The sequence below is a fragment of the Parasteatoda tepidariorum genome, chromosome 3, assembly GCF_982258835.1.
Source record: "Parasteatoda tepidariorum strain Cologne lab strain chromosome 3, Ptep-v5.0, whole genome shotgun sequence".
NCBI lineage: Eukaryota > Metazoa > Arthropoda > Arachnida > Araneae > Theridiidae > Parasteatoda > Parasteatoda tepidariorum.
Genome location: NC_141757.1, coordinates 21186660 through 21199482, shown reverse-complemented (window position 1 = coordinate 21199482; position 12823 = coordinate 21186660). Strand labels below are relative to the sequence as shown.

Below are 12823 nucleotides of genomic sequence, written 5' to 3'. Positions count from 1 at the left end.
ACATATAGCGAACTTATTATCGGTATTTAGCGACTTCGTTAAATGGAGGTCCGACTGGATTTTTAGGATTTTTCTGTCCTGACTACAGTACATAGAATGACTTAATAAAAACAGTACTTAATACACTTAATGAACAGTACTTAATACACTAATGAATACACTTAATGAACAGTACATAGAAAAATTGACAAAAACTCAATTGATGGACATTATTTAAAATTATTAACGAATTTTCCACATATAACGAACTTATTATCGGGTTTTAGCGACTTCGTTAAACAGAGGTCCGATTGTATTTGATTTTTAAGATTTTTCTGTCCTGACTTCCTTAATGAACAGTATATGGAAAAAAAATTGACAAAAATTCAATTTAAGGCATTATTAAAAATTATTAACGAATTTTCCACATATAGCGAACTTATTATCGGTATTTAGCGACTTCGTTAAATGGAGGTCCGACTGGATTTTTAGGATTTTTCTGTCCTGACTACAGTACATAGAATGACTTAATAAAAACAGTACTTAATACACTTAATGAACAGTACTTAATACACTAATGAATACACTTAATGAACAGTACATAGAAAAATTGACAAAAACTCAATTGATGGACATTATTTAAAATTATTAACGAATTTTCCACATATAACGAACTTATTATCGGGTTTTAGCGACTTCGTTAAACAGAGGTCCGATTGTATTTGATTTTTAAGATTTTTCTGTCCTGACTTCCTTAATGAACAGTATATGGAAAAAAAATTGACAAAAATTCAATTTAAGGCATTATTAAAAATTATTAACGAATTTTCCACATATAGCGAACTTATTATCGGTATTTAGCGACTTCGTTAAATGGAGGTCCGACTGGATTTTTAGGATTTTTCTGTCTTGACTACAGTACATAGAATGACTTAATAAAAACAGTACTTAATACACTTAATGAACAGTACTTAATACACTAATGAATACACTTAATGAACAGTACATAGAAAAATTGACAAAAACTCAATTGATGGACATTATTTAAAATTATTAACGAATTTTCCACATATAACGAGCTTATTATCGGGTTTTAGCGACTTCGTTAAATAGAGGTCCGATTTTTAAGATTTTTCTGTTCTGACTTCCTTAACGAACAGTACATAGAAAAAAAAATGACAAAAACTCAATTTATGGGCATTATTAAAAATTAATATACATGACTTAAACCCTACTTTTCAATAGCCAAACGGTCAAGAGAAATCAATAGCCATCCATCTAAAATTGGTATACTTTTCTATAATAATCTCCCCTCTTATCAGATAAAACAAGCCCTGTACACCAAAAATTGGTGGTTTCTAGTCCATGCATTAAAAGGGAGAAGGATCACCATATTTGAAATATGTCCAGTGTACCAACGGTCCTCTATTGTAGGGAATCACGTGTTCTGACAGTGCAGCCGCCGGCCCTGACAAATGGAGAACGCCCCTAAATCTATTAGACATTAAGATGCAGCCGTCCTGCAAATGGACCGTCTCTCTCTCTTTCTGTACAGATGAAACTTTGAACACGGATAATGGATAAGTGTGGATGCCAAAGTAAAGAGCCTATTGAATTTAGAGCTGCCATTCCCGGTTTTAGAAAATGATATTTTGGAAGCGATGTTCGAAATCGGATTTCGTATTCGTAGGAGAGATGGATATAAAGTCTTATAGTTAAGAGCAATCGGGCAGTCAAGTTGCGAACTGGAAGAGAGGAGCTAAAAATTTAGGGTTTGAAAAATCAAATATTTTTTAACAAGTCAATCAAAATAATAATTTTATTGTCATTTTTGAAAGCTATATGACAGGAATTAATTTGAAATTGTTCGGTTATTAATAATTCTGGTCCTTCAAACAATTTCAATAACTTTACTTCTTCGTTTGATTTTACGTTATACTGAAGTACTCCTATTTGAAATTCTTCTTTTACTGATATATCTACAGATACTAGATATTAAGTATTTCAGATTTTTCCCACCCTTACAGAAAATATTATATTTTTGAGGTTGACAGGTGTAAAAAAAGATACGGCTAGGGTAGAAAATGAGGTTATGCTTTGCACTATAAATAACCACATAGATAAAACTCAATTTCAACCTCATTTGCACGTCGTAAAATCAAACTCATATATAGCTCAGCATTAGTTTTAGTTTAAATGCGGAGAAGTATTTTACACCTCAAATATACTTAATTGCTTGAAGTTTAAAAAAAATTACATGCCCATTTCAAATGCAAGATCTCTATGCTGACTGTTCTCAGATAGAAGAAAAAAATTTCATATACCTTGATTAAAAACATTGGGAGGTTGAATCTTAAAGGTTGTTTTTTGATGTCAACTTTAATTTTTCATTTTATAACCGTCGTTGAACAACCGACCTAATTTTGGGTTTACGGCAGCTAATGTTCAACTCCGTTGCCTTGTAATTATGAACCAATCCAGAAGACAAGAAAACTCCTGGATCAATATGCCCAGAGGTATGATTTGTAATGGGAACATGGAGGACTTTGTGATCCTACAGATTTAACGCGCATCAGTCACCATCATATACTACACGGGGAGTCTTCGGTCGGTAATCGAACCTACGATCACTTGGACATAGGTCCAGTGCCTTACCAATAAGGCTACCCGACCCGAAAGTCAACTTTAAATACATGTCAAATCAACATTAACACCTCAAAACCGTCTTAAATATATCTGAAAAATGCCCTTAATTTTTATAAGGGCAATCACAGCCTGTTGCAAAATTATTGTGACATGTAACTACTTTCGCCTGAATATCAAATACTCTTAGACTCAGTAAATTTGTAAGTTCTTTCCTATTTTACGAAAAAATGTTCTTTTCTATCACACATTTTGCATGTCTTCTTCTTAGGAAATGGATGATTCAGGCAAATTCTTTTTTCTTTATTAATTAGGTTCATTCATTAATTCATTTAATTATTAAAGAGAAACTTTTAAGAATAGAAATTCATGAAATGATTTGCTTCAGAAATCAGGGAAGAAAATTTCGTGACAAGAAATATTTTGTGATATCAAAGATCACTAAGAAACTAGGACAACACAGGCTTTTATTAATACTATTATTATTATTATTATTATCAACATAGAAAACGCGTTTCGAACTTAGATTTTTTGTGTCATCGAAAAATTCCTGTTATCGAAATGCGTAGTATTGAGCTACGAGAGCGTATTATTATTGCATTTTCTTCAAATTTATAAACATAGAAAAAAAATTTTGTTATTAAATGTATTTAAACAGACCAAGACATAAAAAAAGTTTGAAATTAGGGAGATTATTTTTATCATTGAAAGAATCGTGAAAGTAATTTTATTTTAAATTATAAAAAATAGCGTTTTTATCTCCATTAAAACACAAGATAGGACTTGTTTTCATTTTTCCCCCATCTAATTTAAAGTGATGTTGAAGCTTTGAAGGTACTTATCCCTAAAATCATTTTTTTTAAAGTTTTTTTCCCAACTTTAAAACGATATATCTATTCAAATATCGATTAAAAATAACTGGATGAAATTTGAAAAATGAATAGATTCCACTTACTTTAGTTTAATTCATTTTCAGGAAGTTTTTAAAACATTTTTATTATCTGCTTCATGATTTTTTAAAAAAAATATTTGAACACAAAAACATAAAACTTTTATTATATAACTTTACAATTTTTTTTGATGCATTAGTAACAATTAGCATTGAGGAAAAGTTAAAGTATGCTGCAATTTTTGTTGTTGAAATGAAACAGAATTGAAGGCAAATATTTTCAGCTACATCAAAAATTTGAAATGTTAATATTTAAAACACTTTCTATTTTTCGTAATTTCTCATCAAAAAAAAAAAAAATCGAACAGAACTAAGAGAGAAAGAATAATAAACTCAATTAAGAATAGGTTAAAATGTTCCTTTGTCTTTTGGACATCTTATCAAAAAGAAAATTTGATTCTTTTGACAAATATTTCAGATCACTGCGTTTAAAAAGATAAAGACAAAACCATCGACCACAACGAAACATAAAGATAATTTGTCTTAATCACACTGGTCAATAGCAGCGATAGAAAAAGAAAAAAAAATAATTCTCTTTTTATCTTGACGGTACTAATTAAAAATCTTTACAGGCAGTGCCTTTTGTGTGCCAGAACCCTCCAACTTCCACCTTCTTTAAAAGATGGTCACAATTACGTTCTAAAACATGAGGGGAAGGGGATTTTTAAGGCCATAAAGATCTTTCGACTATTAGTGGAACAGAAAGACTCGAAAGGGTCCAGTAATAAAAATTGTAACCCCTTTTTTTCCAAAGCTTTGCACCCTTTCTTATCAGGGTAATTTCGAGTACTAAAATTCTTTTAAAATGTGGGCAATCAAGCAGTGGATGGGGAGGATTTTTATCGAAAGCATTTGTTCGAAAATTGGTCTTCACTTATCGCTTTGTGTTATCATGAGTGATAAGACCCAGAGAACGTATCTTTTCGATTTCTTCTTAAGCCAATCATTTTCAAGAGAAAAAGAAAGAAAGAATCATTATGGTGGAAAAGTTGGAAACTCAAATGAAGATGATCATTTTGAAATTGAAGCGTCGTTATGTTGTTATTGTAATCATAATGACTTTTGAAATGAGAAATTCGATATTTGCATAGCAGATTTTGTTGAAAAAATTATCGAATTTAACCGTACTAATTAAATTGCACTTGCGGTAGCCAGTTTAAATAATCTTTTCGGAGTAAAAGCCGGTCGAATATTGCGTAAGCACTTAATTGAGGGTGGTGCTTTGTGATTTGCCTTATTTTGCTGACCAGGAGGGAGGTGGAGTATGAGGAATGCTTACCTAAAACATTAAGATGAAATTATTGTTAAAATTTTCTTAAAAATATAAATACATGAATAAATCAAATAAAATGAATAAGTTTAAAAAAAATTACTTATGGAAAATTTTCGAATTTGGAATAAAAATTGCGTTCTTCAAAGAGTTTCAGAAATCAAGAGCACAAAAACTGAAAGTAACAAGAGGCAAATTTTTGACGTAAGCATTAAGGAGAATTCGTGATTTGTGTATTTTTGCTTACAAGGGGAGCGGAGAGTCCAAAATTGTCAAAAACTTGCTTACGTCATATTTGAATATATTTGAATAACCTAAATCAATAAAATATTTTATATACGTTTTAGCACTTTTTAACTAAGAATTGTGCGATAGTTAGAGCATAAGGTACTCAAAAACAATGTTTAAAAGATTTAAATAATTATTCATTTTAAAGCATTGCATAAAATAAAATATAACTCACTATTCTTTCAATATTCAAAAGTGCGAATGATGTTTTTGTGCTGCATTATTAAATGAAGTCGAACAACATAAGAAGACAATTAGTCGAACATAAGAAGACAATTGCTAATACAACTATCACTTGTCTCCGCACAATTCGTGTTTCTGTACGGTGTTATTATTCGAATTTATTTAATCATTTTATTGATTTTTAATTTCTCTTATTTCACAAACCCTCAGTGATGTTAATTGATGTTATGCAGCAATTTAAATAGGAAGCAAAATAGGAGATCGTATTACTTTTTTTGAAGGCATTTGAGGTTAATATTTTTATTTCAGCTGGAAGAGAGATTAAGATTAATTAATTTAGTTTTTTTTTTCTTAAGATTAAATTATTTTCGTTTTACGAAAATTGCTAATTTATCCTCCTTATCAAATTGATTATAGATCAAAGCAAATTTATTGCAAAATTTTAAAAAAAGATCAGTTTTAGAGCAGGTATGACCTTAATTTATTTTTTAAGCGATTGATAGCATAACTAGGGCGATCTTAAGCATAACTGAAACAGATTGGAGTGAATTATTGTAAAAAGAACCAATTTCGGTATATATCTGTGGCGAAGTAGTGCAACATTGGAATTATTACACGCTTAAACCAATTTGTATGAAAAAAGTCACCTGTGGTGCATAGATCAAGACAAATTAGAGAGAATATATGTTTTAAAAAGAGCGTGTTTTTAAAGCATAAGTTGGATTGGAACATACGTATATAGCTTGATTGGTATATAGCTTGATTTGTATACAGCTTGATTGGTATATAGCTTGAATGAATTTGAGTAGCAATGGAACACGTTAGGACGAATTTTCTGGAATAAAAACCTATTTCGAAAGATAGTGAGAATAAATTTAACCAATACTGAAATACATTGAAGAAAATTTGTTTAAAAAGAATCTATTTTAAAGCAAAAGTTGGACCTGAGAAGAATTCAAATACCTTGCGACTGATTTGTGTAAATATTAGATGATTAAAAAAGTTCTGCAACACACTTGCAGCATCCCTTGCTGAAAGATCTCGTTTATTTTGCAATAACGAATTAAAACACAAAGTTCAGTTTTATCCACTGTCATTTCGAGCTTATTGATGAAAGTTTAAACTAAGAACACCAAAAAACAACAACGCAAATTGAAAATTCACAAAAGTTTAAATTTTCGCCAGTGCTGCAGAACTTTTTGAGCAACCTAATAAAACCTGTTTTAGAAGACAGCTAAAATAAGTTTTACAAAGATGCCAACTTGCTCCGAGCAGCGAATAAATATTTTCGAGTGGTAGTCTTTTAAAGTATGATTATTTATTGGTTTATTAAATTTGATTTATAAGGTTACTCAGCACTACTTCAAATAATTCAAAGGCTTGTGCGATATGCCACTTTTTTGCAGTTAAGTCGTGTTGAGCTTCAAAAAAAAAATTCGAAAAATTAACCAAATTTTACAAATTTTAGTCTGTAGTTTTCTACCGTTTTTTAATATATTTTGCTGAATCCGGAGCAGTTAGTATCTGTGGTTTTAACATAATTAGCCCGGTTGAAATAAGCTTTTCCAAGATGAACCTATTTGCATATATAGGGTGAATTTCAGCAGAATTAAAATACATTAAAACAAATTTGCTCAAAAAAAAAATTTTTTTAGAGCATAGGTTAGAATTTGAGGGTGCACATTGTTTTTTTTTTAGTAAAAAGAACCTATTTTGTGCAAAAAGTACCTATTTTTGAGCAGAGTCGGGAAATATTTGAGCGTAAAAAGGACCTGTTTTTGGCAATTAAACTATAAATCGCATCACTGACTACCTTATATCTTTTGTGTACTTTTTTGATTCCTCTCTTTGTCGGGTAAATTCGAAATTCCAGAGTTGTATGCACGGGTAAAAAGGTTGCATTTGACATGTTCATCGAACTGTCTACTTAAATATTCCTTCCAGACGAGAGGAATACACTACCTGTGGTGTTCAGTCCTTATTTCGGGGCACGCAGCTGTGAGCAGAGATTTCTGGAGCGGCGGGATTTCCCAAAAGAAAGGTCAAATCCTCTTCCCAATGAGGGTTGGCGGGAGGGACGGTGGTTTATGTGCATGAGAAAGCAGAAGAGATAGCGGTGAAATTGGTTTGGAAAGGACAGTTCTTCTGCTGGACAACTACCTCGAGTAGCTTTTGCTGACAGCTATTCGATGGACAATATTCAGTTCGGTATGAAATGCGGCAACTGAAATCTACTTTGAGATCTATCAAGTAAATCCGCTTAAAGAACTTAGTTTTAGAACTTAAATGCAAGAAAGGATTAAGAGAGAAAAAAACTTGAGATAAAATTAGCTTTGGGTTTATCTAAGCATGACATACTTTTGATTAATGTAGCTGCTTGTTTTGGACAGGCTTCAAAATCTTGAAATTGAGAACAAAACTACCACTAAACTTACCAAGAACCAAGGTAAATGATTGCATCAATATCTTAGAATCGCTCTTGTAAGTAGTTTTGATTACCGGAAAACGTGAAAGGGAAGTATTTAACATTTTAATGTAATTTTTGAAATTTAGGTACAAGTCTGTATGTGCAATACTTCAGAATCGGTATATTAAGTTGATTTGGTTTCAAGGAAGCTTAGTTAAGAAAAGTTTGACATTTTAAAGTAATTTTTTGAAATTTAAGGATAGTCGGTATATTCTTGCTAATAATTGAGGATTGGCATTTCAATTTTTTTTCCTTATGAAGCCGGAATATGAAATGTTTAATATTTTGATGACGTAATTTTGAATCACTGAATGTTTTATCACTGTATGCTTGAGTCACTGAATGTTTTATCACTGTATACTTGAGTCACTGAATGTTTTATCACTGTATACTTGAGTCACTGTATGTTTAAGTCACTAATTTAGATTTAATATTCCTAATAGTGCTGATTTCTAAGAAACAGATATGAAATGTCCGACATTTTATTTTATATTTTGAAAATTAGCTGCAAAATTTACTTTACTACGAAAATAGTTCTGAGAAAAAAAATATTTTGGAAATTATAGATATTTAAACGAAAAATTAAAATTTGTTCACTCATTAAAACAAAAGACTGCACTTATTTCCATTTTGTAAACATTTCTAAAATAAAGTAATTATTGCGAGCCTTGTTTAACAACTAAAGCATAAATAAAAAAAGATGTTTTTAAGTCTCATAAAAATAATTTCTCAATTATTTGTTTTACTACTGATACAATAATGCAATTCTCAGAGCAATATCTTGAAACCTTTTAATAGAACTTAAGAAAGATATATTTGGTAAGTATGAAAATTTCAATTTTATAAATAAATAAAAATAGCGAAAAAGATATTCGATTCTAGAATAATTTCGCTGCTATGAAAGGCAGGTGTGTGATAATGAATATGAAGCATATTTCGATTAAAATTGTTAAAATAATTTTTGTCTTTGTTATTTTAAGCATTTTGGTTTACCATTGTTCAATTTTCAGAAAAAGGTAATTCTCGTTAAATTCGATGCCAATACAAGCTTAAAAACCGAAATTTAATTTACGGAGAATTGCGTTATCATTACTTCATCGTGATTTAATACAGATTTGATGGAAAGAGTGGACTTGTAAAATCTTTTGAAGAAGTCCAAGGTCCTACCTGAGCTGTTGTTCCGCCAATAATCATGATTGATATTATGAAGAAAAGTAAAAGCGAATGAAATAATTATGTAACTGTGAAACAGTAAGTATATTGGGATTTTTGACACTTTGTACTTAAATAAGGAGTAGAAATACCTATGCAAATGAAAAATTATTTTATCCAAACATTGTTTTTAAATAAAAATTTATAACAATGGAATGGTAAATGCAAAAAGGAAAGGGACTCCAACTGTTCTCATCCTTATAGTTTCAAATCATTGCATAATGTTAAATAAGACAATACAAAATTATCCAAGAAAGAATTATGAATTCGTGATTTGTTACTAACAACGATTATTTATTGCCAACGCTATGATTTTTTTTTAAGACGAGTTTAAGAAACACAAAATTTGTTGGCAATGGGCAATTAATAAAGATCATTTTATTAAGTCAAAATATTGTGACAAATGTTGGTTTTCAAAATTGTTTGAAATATTTGTAGAAAGATAATCAAATTATAAAGTATATTTTAATTTATAAAATCATTCGATGAAATATACATTTAATTATTAAATGATAAAAATCATATATGCCCATTTTGCCCGATATTTAGGGCAGTTTAAAAGTGATGTATCAAAAATATATATATGTATATCTATATATATATTTTTACACGCCATTCATTTGTTTTAAGTCTGGAGAATCCCTTACAATCGAGCCTCATTGATTTGTGATCCACACGTCAGCGATCTTCCATCAAATTCACACCACGATATCCTTCCATACCACAGGTGTGGTCACCCCCCACATCTTTAAATTCAGGTGTGAGGTCAATCTAGGGGTTGTCGCATCCATCACAATCAATGAACCGTCTCGAAGCAAGCGATTTGCACAAAAACAGTCGTTAAAAATCGACTTGTGCATATTCCATTCATGCAAAACTGCGTAGTTCAGGAGTTGTAAAATTTGTTTACGACACCAAGCTAAACTGGACAGGAAATGGGGAAAAGGTGGTTTAGATTGACCATACTGCCCCCCCCCCACCCTCAAAAAAAATCATTCACGTCGTTTTGAATGGTGTTTATTTCGTAGTTCGTTTCAGGCTTTTTACGATTGGTTTGAGTAACGATAAATAGGAGAAATTCTCGAGTTACGTCAGGTTGTTTCGTAATTTTCAATGATATACGACATGGGAACGAGAGTTTTCACATAAAACAACAATAATAAATAAATTGCTGAACTTAAAGTTGTGAGTCACAATATGAATTGAAAATTCTGATAAAAATTTTGAATAAAAAAATATAAACAATATTATAAGAAGATAAAAATTTTAATAATACTTAATATTGTTAAATTCGAGTTGTGCGTATAATAGTACTTTTTTATGAGAGCTTTTTACACAAACCAGACAGTTATTAAAAATTAAGTTAATCCCGAAATCACATTAAATCAGCCCTCGTAGTAGACCCAGATTTTCATAGCCTGTATATTAACATTGATATCAGACAAGATTGTATAAAAAACAAAAATGTGAAAATATAGATATCAAGGTAAACTATTTTATAGTGTGCAAGAAGTTGTAAGGTTCAGTGTTTGCTATAAATGTTGTTGAAATCAAAAAATTGCAAGCAATCATGTTACGGTAAGTAAATATGGGGCAGTATATCGAAATAAGCAACAAGGCTCCAGAAACATTCGAAGCCTCTCGAGCCCTCATGTCTAAAATTCTTTTCAGAGATTTTATTCCACGAGATTTCGCCAATAATCAAAAGAGGAAAGGGACGCATCTTGTTGCATCAGAGTGCTTCGATACGCTGGGCACATTCATTAAAACTTGGCGCTTTTGTTCACCAGAAACACGTCTCAGTTTCTGCAAACCAAGACCGCATAATTCTCCCTCCTGACTATCATTCAATTAATTTTAATTTTTCTCTTTTCTCGCGATGGCATCAGTGATAAACGCAGACGATGAGAAGAAGGAGAATCAGACGATGCGTGAAAGCCCGATGATGAGAGAGCGCGCGTTTTGCAACAAGGCCTTCCCACTAATGAATGGGCGTTTGGGGCGACAATTAATGAGCGAACCCAGAAAACAAGCCACTCTGCTGATTAGTTGGGATCGTTTATTTCATTATTCTTATGTTCCCACAATCCATGATGTCCTTTTCCAAGGACACATTAACTAACTATAAAATTCCCTCTTCTTTTTTTTAATTGAAGTATAGGTTTTTTTATAGCCTGCATCATCATCTCGTTAGAAGGAATTTTATCTTGGATTACGACCTTGGACAGAAGAATGTCTTTTAAAATTATTTTAATACGCATTACACTCTGTTTTTATGAAACAATGGCTTGGGTTAGTCTAATTAACTTATCTATAAAGATCTTATTAGAAAGATCTGTAAAAATGAAACAATTCAAATTATTTCTTTTTTTTTTGTGATAAAATTAATAAACTGGAAGCTTATTCTTTTAACTTATTTCATTTAATAAAAAAATCTAAGTAAAGAGAAGAGAAATTTCAAGTTATTCCATCGATTTTTAATAGAAAAAATTTGAATTCGGCTTGAAAAGAGTTTGATTTCAGATGAATACGTTAAAAGATGCCAATTACCAAAATTTTTTCTTAATCTTTAATATCATTGTAAAAAATAATTTAGATTCAATAGGATCTTTCAAAGCGTTATTCAATCTGAATTGCATATTAAATTAGTTTTAGTATTTAATCGGATAAATATGGTTTTATGAAAATCTTTAAAAGTGCTCAGTTCTCAAAGAATATTAAAATATTTTTAACTCTTAACTAGAGAAAAATAAAGTTTTAAAAAAGTCTTTAAGGATATTAATATAAAATTCCAAAAAAAATCTTATTAAAGATTTGAGTTCGAAAAACACTTAAAATATTCTTTTTTTTTAAATTGAATTTTAGCTAGGAATATAACAAATATTTGAGTTTTAAGAAAGGTTTTGAATATATTTCAATGCATCAAAATAAAAATTAGAAATCTTACTTTCCAGAAGAAATTAAATTTGTTTTAATTTCCATATAATCCTTACAAATTTTTGAGGTTTAAGAAAGGTTTTAAGAGTACTAATTATATCAAGAATTTAGTATTAGGAATTAAATTTTCAGGAAGAAACTGAAATAATTTTACTTTCAATAAATTTTTAATTTGATTTGATTATATTTGAAAGAAGAACATAAAATATTTGACTTACAAGAAAATTTTTAAAGATATTTCAACATATCAAGAATTTGGTACCAAAATGGGTAATAAAAATCTTACTTACCACAAGAAACAAACATAACTTTAGTTTCAATTAAATATTCAAAAATATTTTAGCTTAAAAGAAAAAGGTTTTCATTAAGATTTCACTGTATCAAAATGTGTATTACAAATCCTGATTTTCCGAAAAGCAAAAATCACATCAATTTCAATTTAATCTTTACAAATATTTTCGTTTCAACACTGCAAAAAAATTTGTGTATAGGAACACTGAAAATTGTGGCAACTACTTTACACTATGGTGGTATTGCTCTAAAATATATTCAAAGGATAGTTCTATGTGCTGTGAAAACACCTAGAATGTTCTTTTATACTTCTTGGAGTTAAAGAAGCTGCAATAAACCATCATGTTTGTTACTTAATAACACTAAAATTTGTAATTATAGTGAGATATGATTCATATAAGAATCAGCAACGTTAATTAAAGTAAGAATCAGTCATTTAAGTTGAATACAGTAAATTTTAAAATGAAATCAGTTTGAAAATAAAACCTACTCGTAGCAGAGAGAATAACAAGACGAACTGGAACTAGGTGTAACAGAGTATAAGCAGATAAGGCCCTGGAAACGTAAATTAGAAATATTAAATTTAGAGACATTTCTACAAAAC

The 12823-nt window shown here is 30.1% G+C and overlaps 1 long non-coding RNA gene across 5 annotated transcripts in view; it reads right to left on the bottom strand.

The window, feature by feature from the left end:
* LOC110282747 (uncharacterized) overlaps positions 1-12823 on the bottom strand; it is a 386528-nt gene that overhangs the window by 79553 nt on the left and 294152 nt on the right. For 2 of the 5 annotated variants that reach the window (XR_015432449.1, XR_015432451.1), the window contains one exon: positions 12710-12774. The exons of 2 other annotated variants lie outside the window; for them this stretch is intronic. This is a non-coding gene — a long non-coding RNA (uncharacterized LOC110282747). Of the gene's footprint in view, positions 1-1214; positions 1613-12709; positions 12775-12823 lie in introns of those variants that run through there. One more of the 5 variants, XR_015432452.1, reaches the window with a different exon arrangement.